The 14,572-nt window shown below is 39.9% G+C and overlaps 1 protein-coding gene across 7 annotated transcripts in view; it reads left to right on the forward strand.

Moving 5' to 3' along the window:
* The window catches only part of ZBTB20 (zinc finger and BTB domain containing 20), a 501,190-nt gene that overhangs the window by 355,706 nt on the left and 130,912 nt on the right, over positions 1-14,572 (forward strand). For all 7 annotated transcript variants that reach the window (XM_032098516.1, XM_032098514.1, XM_032098519.1 and 4 more), the window contains one exon: positions 2,974-3,029. The gene's annotated coding sequence lies outside the window, so the exon portion shown is untranslated. The remainder of the gene's footprint in view (positions 1-2,973; positions 3,030-14,572) is intronic.

The raw sequence follows: 14,572 nt of genomic DNA on the forward strand, positions 1-14,572 counted from the left end.
ATCTTAACTCCCGGTAAATAGCTATTATTCAGTGTTTATGAACCTTATTCTCATTAAACTCAGGGGGAGCTAGAGTCCTAAACAGCCTTAACATTTAGACCTTGCTTGTCTCATAGTCTTTGTGAGTTAAATGGAATTTATTCATGTAGCAAAGAAAGAGAAGGGGAACAGAATCTGACCACAGTGAAGCAAGGACAGATTTAAGATTAGCCCTTGGCTATTCTGTTCAGTGGCCACAACATCTTCCAAGTAATATTGATTAATTAACACTAGGAATTCGATATAAAAAAAAGTCAGTGGATTCCATTTGTCCAGCCCAACAAACAGAGCCATACTGGGCTGAAAACAAGCGACATATATAGAGACAGGTAACTATTCTGTTTATAACATAGAGACCTGGGGAAAACAGTCAGCTTTCTTCAACTTCATTTTCTTATGTCGTTATATAATACTATATCTTGAGGAAATCTAGTGTGTTACTCTAATGTAATTAGGTTAAATGTCTCTAGTGACCAACAGAGCTGTATGATAAAAAGTTTCACCCCAGCATTTTAATGGTTCAGGTTCTGCTCATGGTTTCAATTAAGTCAGCATGATTGCACAGGGCAGTGAGAACAGGATTTGGCCCATTTCTCTCCCGCATACGTGTTCTGAAGTTATCTAACCTGGAATGAATCATAGCTTCCTCAGACACATCTTGTTTTTCCAGTACTTTACAGGGAAGGTTTTGTTTTCATATATTTTCTTTTGAACAAAACTGGTAATCAAGTGTCCAGACCGACTGCAGTCATTTAAAAAAGCAATGTGTTTCAGTTCTGGTGATTTTGCTGGATTCTAGTTTGCAGCTTCTAGTATATTGTGCCTGTCTAAAATTACCCTACAGTTTAATTAGGGAAGACAATCTTGTTCACTTCTTAGAGCAAATTTGATGGTAATATTGGTGTAAGTCATTACTCAGCACATCCGGAATCTCGGGCCATAATTTGTAGAATTCTTTGGCATCTATGTTGTCAAAATTGCTTGATGCTTTCCCTTAAGAGACCTTGTTTTATGTTGCTTATAACAGAGCCAAACTCTAACCTCAGCCTAAAATTTTCCATTCTGTGTTTTGTTGGGTTTTTTTTCCCATACTGGATGCCTCCCACTTTTTTTCTTTTTTTTTTTTTTTTTAAACTCTGGGACTCCAAGGCACATTCTTTGGCTCAGACCTCTTGACTCAGGTTCTTCCCTGGTTTGCAGCTCACTGTCCCATCTGCCCAAAATTCTGAAAGAAATACTACCCAACTACCAGCCCCTAACAATCCTTCACTATCATCTACTACAGATAAGTCCATAGAGTTCCATGGTTAAGTCTTCAGGAGAAATGTAAAAGGAAGATAAGGGATACATGCTTAGGAAAGATTTTCTCCACCAGGAGAACTTCCCTGTTACAGTTCATTAGAATAATAGATTCCTGAAAGCAGGATAGTGACCTTCTCTCCACAAGCTTGATCTTGCCCTTCCTTTTGTTTTATTTCATTTCAGCTTTTCAGTCTGGGCAGAATCCATCCTGTCTTCTGTCTCATGCAAATCTTCCTTACTTGTGTGAGCAGTCAGCTCCTTTAAAGAGAAATTTGCTGTTGAAAGGGCCTCTCAGGGTGGCCTGTCCAAAGGATGCTATAAGCATCTTGGTTCCTGCCCTGCAGTTTTTATTATTGTCTCTGCTCTTTGCTGTGTTTCCTCCACTTCCCTTGCAAACCAACCACTAGATTTGTACACATGCTTTCTCTCACGCTCCCCTCTACCAGGACCATAATTCCCACAAATAGTAGCTACAACTCTGAACAGATTTGCTGCCTGCCTTCCCTCTCACTCTCCTGTGACAGCTCCTCTCTCTTCCTTCACTCTCACAACTCACGTTTATATTTCTCTGAGTTTTTTAAGTGCTTTGAGGAATGATAGAGCTAATCTCTCCCTGTAACTAGACAGGAAACAGAAGTTGAAGGCCATGTCTTAAGTGCTGGAATACACCACATGGATCCCGTGGTCGTTTTCCACTGTTCTCCTGATCCCCTGGTAACAATCTTCTGGAGAGCACTGTCTGGCCTGACTACCCCAATTTTTTCAGCTTGGTGAAGGGAATGGGAGACAGGACTGATAAGTAGCTTTGAACATTTGGGGAGCATCTGCCTTTGTTTTCTGTGTCCAACAGGAGTGTGTCTTCTTGTTACAATTTAGAGCATCAGGCTTTGATTAATTTTGTTTATTGCTTCATCCCAGGTTAATATGTTTTGGAAATAAATATGGAAATAAATATGTTGGAAATAAAGCTTAGATACTCCATAGTAGACCTGTAGTCTGCCAGAAGTTTGCAAACCTTTAGCCATTCCACTTTCATGCAGTCATTTTTTTCTTAGGGGTCTTAGGGTAACAGATCAATCAAGTCCAAGAGATACTGTGTTGACAGAAGGAACTAAGACAACACAATTTTTCTGTGCAGCTATCAGCTGTAATGAAAGCATTCTCAGCCCTAATAATAAGCCTAACCCCTCTTCTGTGAAGGTCAGGATCAAGAAGACGAGTTCTGTTTCAGAGTCCTGTGTCATCTGGCATGACTGCTAAGAAGGATGCCATTCAAATCTGGCAGTGTTTTTGTGATAAGAGCATTTGTCCATAGGAGCCACAAGCCTATTTCACGGAGACTGTTGAACAGCCACCAGAGGATATTTAGTCTCTGCTGGCTTGGAATTATCCCAGGACTGAAAGGCTCCTCAACCATTACCAGTTTTCTCAGCTACATAGTTCTGGCGTCAGATAGTTTCAAAACTTTCAAGATCTATGTTGTTTGTGAATTTAAAACAATTTTTTTTCCTCTGCTGTGGGAATTGCAATTGTAAGTCTCCTTGATCCTTGTTTTATATTGTTACATTGATATCATTCAGTGTGTTTATTATCAATTTTATTTCCTTTTTTCTTTCTGTCTTTTCTTCTCAGATCACTCACAATCAGTTTGTGGCCTTTCTCTGAAGGAACCTTTCCTTGTCTCTTGTGTAAGTATTTATAACATTTTGTACTTTTCATTGATATGAGTTGCGCATTTTCTTCAAGTTCCATCAAAGTCAGCCTGGGGCCTCTGTTACTTCCCATGGCCACAGGACTCAATAGTGAATTTTTATTCAAATGCAGTCCAATATTTTAATGCAGTGTCACCTTATGGGACTCAACATTTTAGTTCAGTGACATTGTGTGATTGATTGATCTAGAATTTATATGTACGTTTCTAGATGACAATATGGAAGATTTCTGTTTATGTGTGGAGATATACATGTTCTGATGGACATTATGCTGTTGTGCTCTAATTCAGAATGAAATATAAAGTATTCCATGCTGTGCAAGTGCAAAACAAGTACAGAAAACAGGCAACTAGCATTGCTGAAGTTTGATCCTGTGGTGTGGGACCCTTCCTTACCCAGTCCTGGCTGTTCTCTGACCTGCTTTCCTTATCTCATAAGATTAAATGGGCTGTATTCTCATTGACATCCAACAGTATCAGGATTAAAAATCTGTGAGTGGTTTCTTTGGAGGATGTTATGCAGGGTTCTTTTCTCACCTTGTTGCATTCACTTGAGTTTGGCTGCTGCTATGTAGACTGGTGATTCGCTGACCTTTTTAACTGAAGAAAATGCTATGTTTATCCAGATAATTGTGTTTTCAAGACCCAGAACAGGAAGAATTAATGTTTTCCTGGTTTAAGTTTTGGTTTTTTTCTTTTTGGGGGGAATAGGGGATGGAGCCTTTGGGAGTGTTTGTTTGTTATCATTTGAGTTTTAATTTTGTCAGGTTCTGACACATGATGGTTTTGCGCATTTGGAACAAAAACGCGCATTTTTCTGGGATTCCTTCATACATATTGGCAGTGAAATGTAGTGCTTTTGAAACAATGACTCTTCTTGTTGAAATATAAAGGGAAATATAGCACTACCACTTCATAATATTTACTATAGTTAAGTAAAGACAGACCAAAGTTTTCCAAATGTCCACTAGTATTTTAAGCCACTGTTTTGGGATGTCCAAGCTGAAGCTATTTAGTGAATGCCAAAAATAATGAGGGCTTTTAAATTTAGGTTTAGAACTCCACGTCCAAATATACCTGGACTTCGTGTTACTTTAGATCTCCACTTTGCAATTTAAATTCTTATCTCCTACCTGTTCAGGGAGAAAAGTAGATGACTGTTAAAGTGCTGCCTGGAATTAAAAAAAAAACCCAGCACTGTAAGAAAAATAGCTCTTTCATATATGGGAGACAAATTAAACCTGCAAATCTGTAAATTTATGTTCGAGTTGTGTTTTGATTGTTGGAATTTCTTTAAAGGCATGCTAAAGTGCAAATGGATGTTCATAATTGTTTCAACGCGCTTGCTGAAACAATGAAAAAGCTTTCTTTTCCTCATTCTAGACCTAAAATATGTGGCTTTAACATTTAAAGTTGACCCACTACTTTTGCAGTGCTGAAAGAAATGGCACGGTGCCTTCTCCCCCGCCCGGTGGGCAGAACGATGACATTTGCTCCAGTGGCTGCAAAAGGTGGTATGACAATGCCAGCTCCCAAGGAGATGTATTTGAGCTGACCTATCATGCCTATGGTGTCCCCATATTTCTCTCCCTTCTCCTTTGCCTTTCATTATAAGGTGTCCCAAATCTGTAATTTACAACATGCTGTTCCAGTTTTGCTCTGATATATTTCCTACAAGTAAGTCGGAGCCTATGCGTGTCCATAGCTGCCCGTGGCAGTGTCAGGCCTGTGAGATGAGGGGAGCAGAGGCACCCACAGAATGCAGCAAGGCTTATGTCTAATGTGACATTTATTTGACTCAGAAAGGCAATTGATTAAAGGCCCATCGGACCCTTGCCATCATGTATTATGTATTTATCCAGCAGGCGCAGTTTATAATGGCCCCTGACAAATCCTATTACTTTTGTTGCAGAACTTCATAATATCAATAAAAAGCATTAATGATACTCAGGGACAGGAAGCATTAACACCGCTTGTGTTAACACTTCCCACAGCAGCGGCAAAACCATTTATATCTGTGGCCTACACCGTGTGCCTTCAACATTCAAAGGCACCAGTTTAACGTTGTTTTACCTCTGCAGGGCAAGGCAGTTTAGTTGGAAACAGCAAGATGGCTTCATGATAGGTAGGCATGTGTAAACCTGAAGCTGAAATCCCTCTTCGACAGTGCTCTGCTGTGTGACCATGCATTAGTTGTTTTGCATCTGTCTGCCTTTCTTTCTTGACATGTGGGATTAGAATCACATGCTCTCTCGCTTCTCTAAGTCAAGCTTATTCCACAGCCAAGAGGGCCTTCTTGGTGCTCCTGCATTCCTAAATTAGCGAGCTCCATAGGAGCCCTACTCTATTTCAGGCATGTCTTGCTTGTTCTGTACTGGCTCTCTCCTTTCTCTCTGATAGGCAGGTCCTTCAGGCCATTGATAGTCTGGGTTCTTTTTGGTAACAGAAAAAGTGTAAATGGGACATTTTTACATTAGAAGCCGTTAATGGTACCTGTCAAGGATGTTTCTGATCTAGAGGTAACTGATTTGTTCTGCCTTCTGTCTCAGTGTCCAGCACTGGGCTCTCTTTTCATATCCCTACCCACAAGTTGCTGATGATTCAGTCTTCATTCTCCTCCCGATGTTACGCACACGTCTGCCTAATTATATGGCATCAGGGTTTTGAAGGTGGAAAGATTTCATAGATCTCTCCCCCAAACTATATTCCCACTTAAGAGGGATACAGTTAATCTCTGCTCCAGTTGAATGTCCTCAGGACTTTGAGAGACACAGGTGTATTCTTTGTCAAAATCATTCTTTTCATGGAAGAAGTCTTCCAACCAGTCTGGAGCGTTTTAATCATAATGTCAACATCCTGTAGCAGTATCAGCATTACCAAGGTACTTTACAGTAGGAGAGATAGCTACACTAGGATAAATAGCTACAGCAGAACACTTCTTTTACTTCCAGAGCACTCTCTGTCAGATGGAACCCATATAATATTGAAAAGTTATCTGCTGTTAGCCTTGGTAAGTGCAAATCAGAAGGGCACCAGAGTCATCCACATACAAGGAAGTTGCAGGACATGTTAACCTAATTCCATGGATATCTGTCCATTCTGTTTAAATAGTTTTCTGATGTCACCAGGTTGTACTGAGCTCCAGCATCTTTCCTATCAGATTGAGCACTGATTCTAATTCTTGTTACTTGACATCCTAGTTTAAGACAGGCAAAAAAAAAAAAAAAAAAAAAGAAAGAAAAAAAAAAAGAAAATAAAAGAAGGAAAAAAGTGCAAAAAAATGCCGTTTATTCCCCAGCTTCATGAAGGCGTATTTGGTCAAGTAATGATGACCTAAGGGAAGCTGAGAGGCATCTTACTGATCTCATCATAGTTATGAGAACCATCCATCATATGGTCAGTGATTTGTATGTCAAAAAACACCCTGTAGTATTCCAACCTGCCAGTAGCCAGTTTCTGAGAATACTTGCTCGCTTTATCAGACGTGATGATGCTCAAATAGTCTTTGCTATCTATGTATATGTCCCTGCTTTGGTACTTGTTCACCACCAAACTCTCATTTGTTACCACTCTGAACCATTATCATGAAATAGCAACTGATTAGCACCCTCTGAATCCCTTTATCTGGTTCTGTGCTTAGTGATATTTTGCAGATGAGGAACAACATCAGTGATTACTACATTAGGAACAGGGAGGAGGCATCTTTTCTCAGGTTTCTTAAGAAGCTCTCCCTTACTTGAGAAGAGGATAGCAACCTCCAGGTCAAGCGTATTCATGAATCAGAAATGAACATTTGCAAAATGCCAAAAAAGTCTACATGTAATAAGCCTTATGTTTACAACAGCTTTCAAGAGTTAGCATTTTTCAAGAATTACCATAATTAATGTAATAAATAGACATGCATATTATCTAGAGGAATCAGTTGATCTGCTTCTGAAGGAGGTTTAGGAAGGGGATGGTCACCTAAACAGAGACAGGAAAGGAGTGTTTTTTCCCCAGCTATTATGTGTCTCCTGAAGGAAGGGAATGTTCCAAAAAAGAAAACAACATGGGCAGAGGCAAATGAGAGAAATGGTGAAACAGCCTCAAAATGGCAGCAGAGCTGAAATTCTACCCTGATGTGTTTATAGAAATGAAACTGTATGACTGAGAGTACACCTTGGGATGAATGTTCTTGAGCAAGTGCCACAATTTTAAGCTTTAATCTTTATCTGAAGATGTGGCCATCAAATAGACTTAAGCAATAGATGTGCATGAATTAAAAACCCCTCATTATTTAAAACAAATCTGACAAAGTTCATGGGTTTGTTTTAAAACTTCTGCATAAATAATAGACCCAATATGTAGAAAACCCAAGACGTAGCCAGACTTACAAAAAGGAGCAAAATTTGATCCCAGTTTTTCATTCAAGCATTAGTTTAAGTGTTGACATTCAAATTGTTTAGCAAGTAATGAAGGCTGCACATAACTGTGAAGTTGATGTGTGGATTACAATAGAGGCATGTGTTCAACCTGCTTTCTAATTGCAATACCTACAGTATATTCACTGGTGCTGGATGAGATTGAACTTAAGATTGGCCAGCATGACAGCTGAAAATGTCACACCTTTCTGCCATTATGCATACTCGCAATCTCTTTGTTCTGAGTTGTTTTTCATTTACTTAGTGTGATATAATGGACTGAGTGCTAGCTTGTTTTGAAATATTATGGAGTACGACAGAAAAAAAAAATGGACTTTAACTAGACAGTTGTAGGAGCATAATATTTCAGATTTAACTAGAAAAAAGAAGGAGACAGAGAGAAAATTGAGCTGTTCAATGCACTTTTACCCCACACTGGCATAATTTAATATATTTGGATGGAAAAGACCACCTTTCCAAAGCAGTAGCAGCATTTCCTACAGCAGTTTGAACACCAACCATCAAAATATTAAGACAGACCAATTTGTTAGGTCGAAATCACTGTGCGAAATGGTAACAACTACAGAGTGTGGCAGAGTTTTTCAGAATATTCCCTTTGTAGTTATGGTAAATTATCTTCCAGCTTTGGCAAGCACATTGCTGTTCTACAGCTGTATCACCAAAGGTCTTTTTCTTTTCTGAGCTTTATTGTGAGTCCTTCTCGTAATGCAGAAATCCTCTTTGATGCACCCTGCTTTAGCATCATGTTGTGTATCTGCCTCCATCAGATGTATTCACCAGATATAAGGTAAAAATGGTACCAAGAACAAGTTGTGCTGGAGGAGTGGTTATTATAAAACACAACATCCAGAAAGAGGAAGCTTCCCAGAAGTCACCTTTTGATCAAGACATCATAGATTTGTCTATTGGAACTGACACCAAGATATGAATACTCAGGGAAGTCTAAATGCCTGCCCACATGTCCATGTCCATGCTGAATGTCCTATGTGTGAGACACCACAATCAGAATTGAGCTTGTAAGAGCATCTCCTCCATCTCCTTTTCCTCTCCACCACTCCCACTTAAAAAAGAAGCAAATCATCCGCCATGTGGTTCATTCGTGTGCCATTACAGAGGTGCACATGTCAAAACACGTGGTTGTTCTTCAGGCTGTGCTTCATGAAGGCTGTTTTACCTCTTGGTGGGAATGGGAACTCTTAGACATAAAAGATCACAGCATATTAAGAAATAATGATTCTTCCCTCTGAAGTTCTTGTTCACTGCTGAAGCTTTCCATCATTTTGGATAATATCATGCTGCGTATGGTTCACAAATTCAGCCCCCCAGGTAATATTTTCATTTCATATGTTTGCATGCCCAAAATACTAGATTTTGCGCAGCACCAAAAGCAAATGCTTTTGGATTTAAACAGATCTTGCTCTCTCCTGTTCCATCTTACTAAGTTTTGAGTTTAATAGAATAGCTGTATCCATTTTCTGAATGCTGTTTTCTACTGTTTTAGCTTCTTAAGCATACTCTAAACAGTTTGATTTTTCAGGGACAAGATTGAAATCCCAACTCCAAAGCAAGGATCACTTGCAACGTTTGGATCTGGGTGTGTATTTAAATTTCATATTAGTCCATGTTCACTTATCCTGGATGTCTGTAGAGGGATTAATTGCTTTTCGCTTTTTGCAGTAAATCCACTTTTACATAAAAGACAAAAAATAATGTGTAACATTCTGGATTCTCTGCAGTATGCACTGGAGGTTGTGAAGGAGACCTGTTATGTGTGATCAGCATATAACCAACTTTGAAGAATGAAGGTTCAGACACTATTTTTCAATTTTTGCATTTAAAAAATCTTTTACATTTTTGGGTTTAGGGCAAGTTTCTTGTGTGAATGTCTGTGCATGCTTAGCATAGTTCAGTCATGACATTAAATACTTAAATTCTGCCACAGAAGGCTAAAACAAAAATGGAGCTTCTCTTCCAGTGAACTTTAATGGAAAGGTAACAGTTTTAGTCATTGAAATACCTGCGGACTGAGACATGCCTCGGGGAAGATTGTCAAAAATCCTTCTTTTTCTTAACTTGTTGAAGGCAGTTTGGCAGATCTTTTATTGTGGAGCCTGCAAATTAATTTCACACTGATACTTTCTACTGTGACTTCTGTGGCAATGTCTTTGCCTTCCATCCTGGCTTGTGCCACTCTGCTAGTGGGCAGCCCCGTTTTTCCTAATGCAGAAATTCACAAAGCATTGTAGTCTGACTAGATCAAGAAAAGCACATCATGTGTTCAGGGAGAAGCAAGGCTTTTGTAAGGGCTTCTGTTCACCAAGTATTTCTCCTCCACATCTTATTCCAGCAGCGTTTTCTTGAGATGCGGGGTCCAGCATTCGAAGGCATTCAGCAAGCAGATTTTGTAGATGAATTGGCATTCTGTTCTAGGAATAAGAATATTTTAAAAGCACAAAACTGAACTAGATATTTAATTAAACTGTACAAGTAAACGGCTGAGAGAGTTGTAGCATTTCTGAAATTCCCAAGGAACAGAACCATAGAAATAACACTGAAACATTACAGGTGAATGAGAACTAAATATTGTTCATGAGCAATTTATTGATGTTGCTTGACCCTTTTACAGCTGTTAAGCATGACCCCACTTTTTCCTAATCTATGCCCCCTCCCTTTGAGTGGCCTTGTAAAGAAATGTTACCTGCTCCACCCAAATCTTATTAGATAGAAAAAGCTGTTTTATTTAACTAAACCATTGTGGAAATATAGCCTTCACCTTGCCCAATAATTCTTTCTTCACCACTGCTCAATCTCCCCTTCAGGTAAGCAGTTTCTCACCTTACAGTCCTTTTGCAAATCTTGATCGAAACTCATAATTTCCCTTGTGATACTGTATCAAATGCTCTACTGATAAATTGAATTTACTGCATTTCCTTTGTCTGGATAATCAGTTATCTTATCAAAGAAAGTTATCCGGTTAGTCTACTACAAACTACCTTTGGCAAACTCATGTTTTGTTTCATCCCATTTTCCATTTACCTACATGTCTTTTCCATTATTTTTTCCTTCAGTTTTTGCTTCTCTCATGCTATTGAAGCTCCTGATGTTACATCGACATCAAACAGGTGTAAGTGATATCAGAATCAGTTTCAATACACTGTAGTACAGCTTTGCAAGTGCCTATTCATTCTCATGACTGCAAAAAGTTAAGTTCTCATCTGGCAGACAAGTAAAATACCATTTTTTATTTTTCATAGTCATTATAGCAAAGGGCAGGTGAGCTGATTTTGAGCCTTGGCTGGTGAATGTTTGCAATGATGTGCAAAAGGGAGATAGAGATACAATCAGAGACATCTACCTGCACATTAGAGTGCTTGGGCACTTGCATTAGAAAAACCTTAATGTATGTATCAGTAATGAAAATCTTAATTAAGAACGCTGCATCATTGTCCATGAACACTCTTTCTCTGTGTGTGAAGCTCTTTGTGTATTGCAGCATCTACCTGGTCCAGACAGAGCCCTCAAAGAGTGTGTCTGGCAGATCTTCTCTTGATTATTAACAACTAGCAAATGGCAAACTCTTCTTTTGTCTCAACACTGAAACTCAGAATAGTAGAGCATACAGCATAACTTAAGAGTTTGTTTGGACTTTTTCTATGGCTTTTTCCACTTCATTGTTATATTGGTGGGTTTCAAAACCCAGTAGCATTGATTAGAACTGAATGATGTAGCTTAGAGTTGCCAAAATGTGCACAGACACCTATTTACCCAATAGGGTATCTTTTCCTTTAGGAACAATACACTTGCCTGGACCATGCACACAAAAGTGCACTAATGGATGTGACGGCTGAGATTTTAATCTACCTAAACTCAGGAAATTTAGATTTAAGGTTCCCAGAGCAATCTTGCCTCTGCCACTTGCTTACAATAGAGTCTGTTACTGATCCCTGGCTGTGAGCTTTCCAAGGCAGACAGTACAGGGAGAAGACAGGGCAATGGAGAGGAACTGCTTGAGGTTTTTCCCCTGTCATTGTTTTCCAGTGACATTTGTTTGTTGAGCACCGCTTGTATGTTTGATGTGGTTTGAGACACATTCAGAAAACCTCTCCAAGTAGTGGACATGCAACTGATTTATAGGTGTACTGAAAGAAGCACAAAGAATGTAAGGTAAGGAAGAGTGTATGCATGCACACACACATTTGCCAGAGTTGTATCTTTTGCTTCCAGATGAGTCAGGCTGTCTCCTCAGAGTCACTGTCATGTCACTGACGTTTCTGTGGACTCACACCTGCAGGGTAGGAGGATATGTCCCAGGCAAGGCAGGAGCAGGAGATACTGCTATTTACTTTGAATAAGAAACAGCTATGGAGTCTCTTGTTGTCTGTACAAATCAACACAGTTGAGCCCCATATAAAAACCTACACATGCAGTGACTTTATTTTTTCATCTTTAGAAAGAATTCCTCTAGTATGACAGAAGAGTTCATGCTGAGGCCAGCGGTTCATGCAAGGCACAAAAGCTGCATATGCCTTTATATTGTCATATAAAAAAGTAGTTCTGAGAGTGAAACCCATGTAATCCAATAATCCCTCAGACTACAGCTGCTGTTTCAGCCATCATTAATATTCTCAAAATCAACACTTATTTTGCTAAGACATCAGAACCTGAAATATTCCAGATTAAACGAAGTGGGATTGAAAAATGATTAGTGGACTGAAGCATCCCTCTTATGTGGAAAGGTTGAGGGAGCTGGGCCTGTTCAGCCTTGGGAAGAGATGACTGAGAGGGAATCTTATAAAGGTATGTAAGAACTGCAGTGTGCCCTTGTGGCCAAGAAGGCCAATGGTATCCTGGGGTGCATCAGAAAGAGCGTTGCCAGCAGGTCAAGGGAGGGGATCCTGCATCTCTGCCCTAATGAGGCACATCTGCAGTGTTGTGTCCAGTTCTGGGCTCCTCAGTACAAGAGAAACATGGAGCTCCTGGAGCGGGTCCAGCAGAGGGCAATGAAGATGATTAAGGGACTGGAGCATCTCTCTTGGGAAAGGCTGAGGGAGCTGGGCCTGTTCAGCCTCAAGAAGAGACGACTGAGAGAGGACCTCACCAATGTCTGTCAGTATCTGGAGGGAGGGTGTCAGGAGGATGGATCCAGGCTCTGCTCAGTGGTGCCAAGCAATAGGAGAAGAGGCACAAACTGATGCACAGGAAGTTCCACCTGAATGTGAGGAAGAGCTTCTTTACTGTGCAGGTGACCATGCACTGGAACAGGTTGCCCAGAGAAGTTGTGGTGTCTCCCTCACTGGAGATATTCCAGACCTGTCTGGACACCATCCTGTGCAATGGGCTCTGGAATGACCCTGCTTGAGCAGGGAGGTTGGACCAGATGACCCACTGTGGCCCCTTCCAACCCACCCAGTCTGTGATTCTGTGAAGTGGCTGATTCTTCACTGCTTGGTATCAGGTCTGTCTAGGCAGAATATAAGTGAGGAAACACCTCCAGTCTGATTTGATGCCATTCTATACCAAAGTGCAAATATGCAATAATTGAAACTGTCCCCTAGTCCTCCTGCTACAGCTCAGTCACAGATTACAAGAATAGTATCTTTTTTATATACTCTTTTTTTACTGGTCATTTACACAATTGACTGTCTACAGTTAGAAAAGCTCAGTGTCTGGAAGAATATTTAAGAAAATAAAGATATTTTAATATGGTAAAAAACTTGTTATTTCAAAACAAAATGGCTTCAAACATGTCAGTGCTGCTACTTCCCTTTCAGGACTATGTACGTGTCAAGTTTGATGTTTTAAAACAAAGCTGTGTTATAATTATACAAGCATGTTTGAGAAAAAAAAGGCTTATGGAAAACTTAACAGCTGGAAACTGTTTTTTACATACTTGGATGACTCAAAAGCAGCTGAATGAGTTTTTGCAAAACTTTACCAAAAATGTCATTTCTGGATTGAGACGAGGCATGAGAAATAGCAGCTGAAAAGGTAACAGTTTCACAAAGGTATGAGCAAATATAGACAGAGATTATTTAATTCATCAACTTCCACTGTACAGTCGTTAATGTAATGCTATAAAAATAAAAGGATTCATATTTATATAGTTTTTCAAGGATTTCAAAGATCTGTACTAGACTTTAAGGAGCTAAGCTTTGTAGCTGAGCGCTAATCAAATATTAATATTTATATTTCATTGGAATACCACATATTCAAACAGGAAAACAAAGACATAGAGAAAGGTAGAGTGTTTGCCAGAGCCTGCACAGAAAGAGAAGACCACATTTAGCACCCGTGCCTTCAGATTGCTCAGCTTGGCAGTGTGGGAGCGCATTTGGCATCAGGGAGCTCCTGGCTTCTCTTTCCCTCTGACTCCCATTTCAGGCACACCCAGCTTGTAGGTGAACATGCATGGGCTGGGCTCAGGTACCTGGCTCCCTTCTTTCTGTCCCCACACTTCATTCCCAAAGGTAAAGTCTGCCAAATTCTGGCTACTGTGATCATGAAGCTTGACTGTATTCAGATAGCATCCCCAGTTCAAGCGTGCATACACTCCTCCTTCTCCCTCTGTGCTCTCGAGGACTGTCAAGGTGAGAGAGCTGTCACCAGAAGCCTCTTCTGGGGTCTTTTTCAGTGCATGGTCCAGTCTATAACTCTCTAACAATCACTTCACTGTTCGAAACCTCAGTCACTGAATAAATATGATTTTACTGCTGCTTAGTTTGGATGTTGAACTGTATTGGAGGAAACTGCTCTACTTTCATACTGAATTTTTTTTCAGGGTGGTGTGTGTGAAAAATAACACAAATAGGAGTGGTTTTGGATGGTCACACTGAGCAGTCAGTACGAAGAAAAGTACAGTATGGTGAAGGGAAATCTGTTTGTAGTAAAAGCAATATGAGCTTGTAGTTTTCTAACAGGACCGAAAACATGAATTTTTCACTTCAACCCCAGCTGTAAAACTCCCTCTTGATGCTGGGGAAATCACTTGATGTCCTGTTGTTGCACCTCAATTTCATCTTCATGGTGTCAACTATGACCTAGCTCACCAGAATACCATTCTTCTTGAAGTTCAGATATTAGCAGAGGTTTTGTAGAGATG

This window comes from Corvus moneduloides, chromosome 2 (assembly GCF_009650955.1).
Source record: "Corvus moneduloides isolate bCorMon1 chromosome 2, bCorMon1.pri, whole genome shotgun sequence".
Lineage (NCBI taxonomy): Eukaryota > Metazoa > Chordata > Aves > Passeriformes > Corvidae > Corvus > Corvus moneduloides.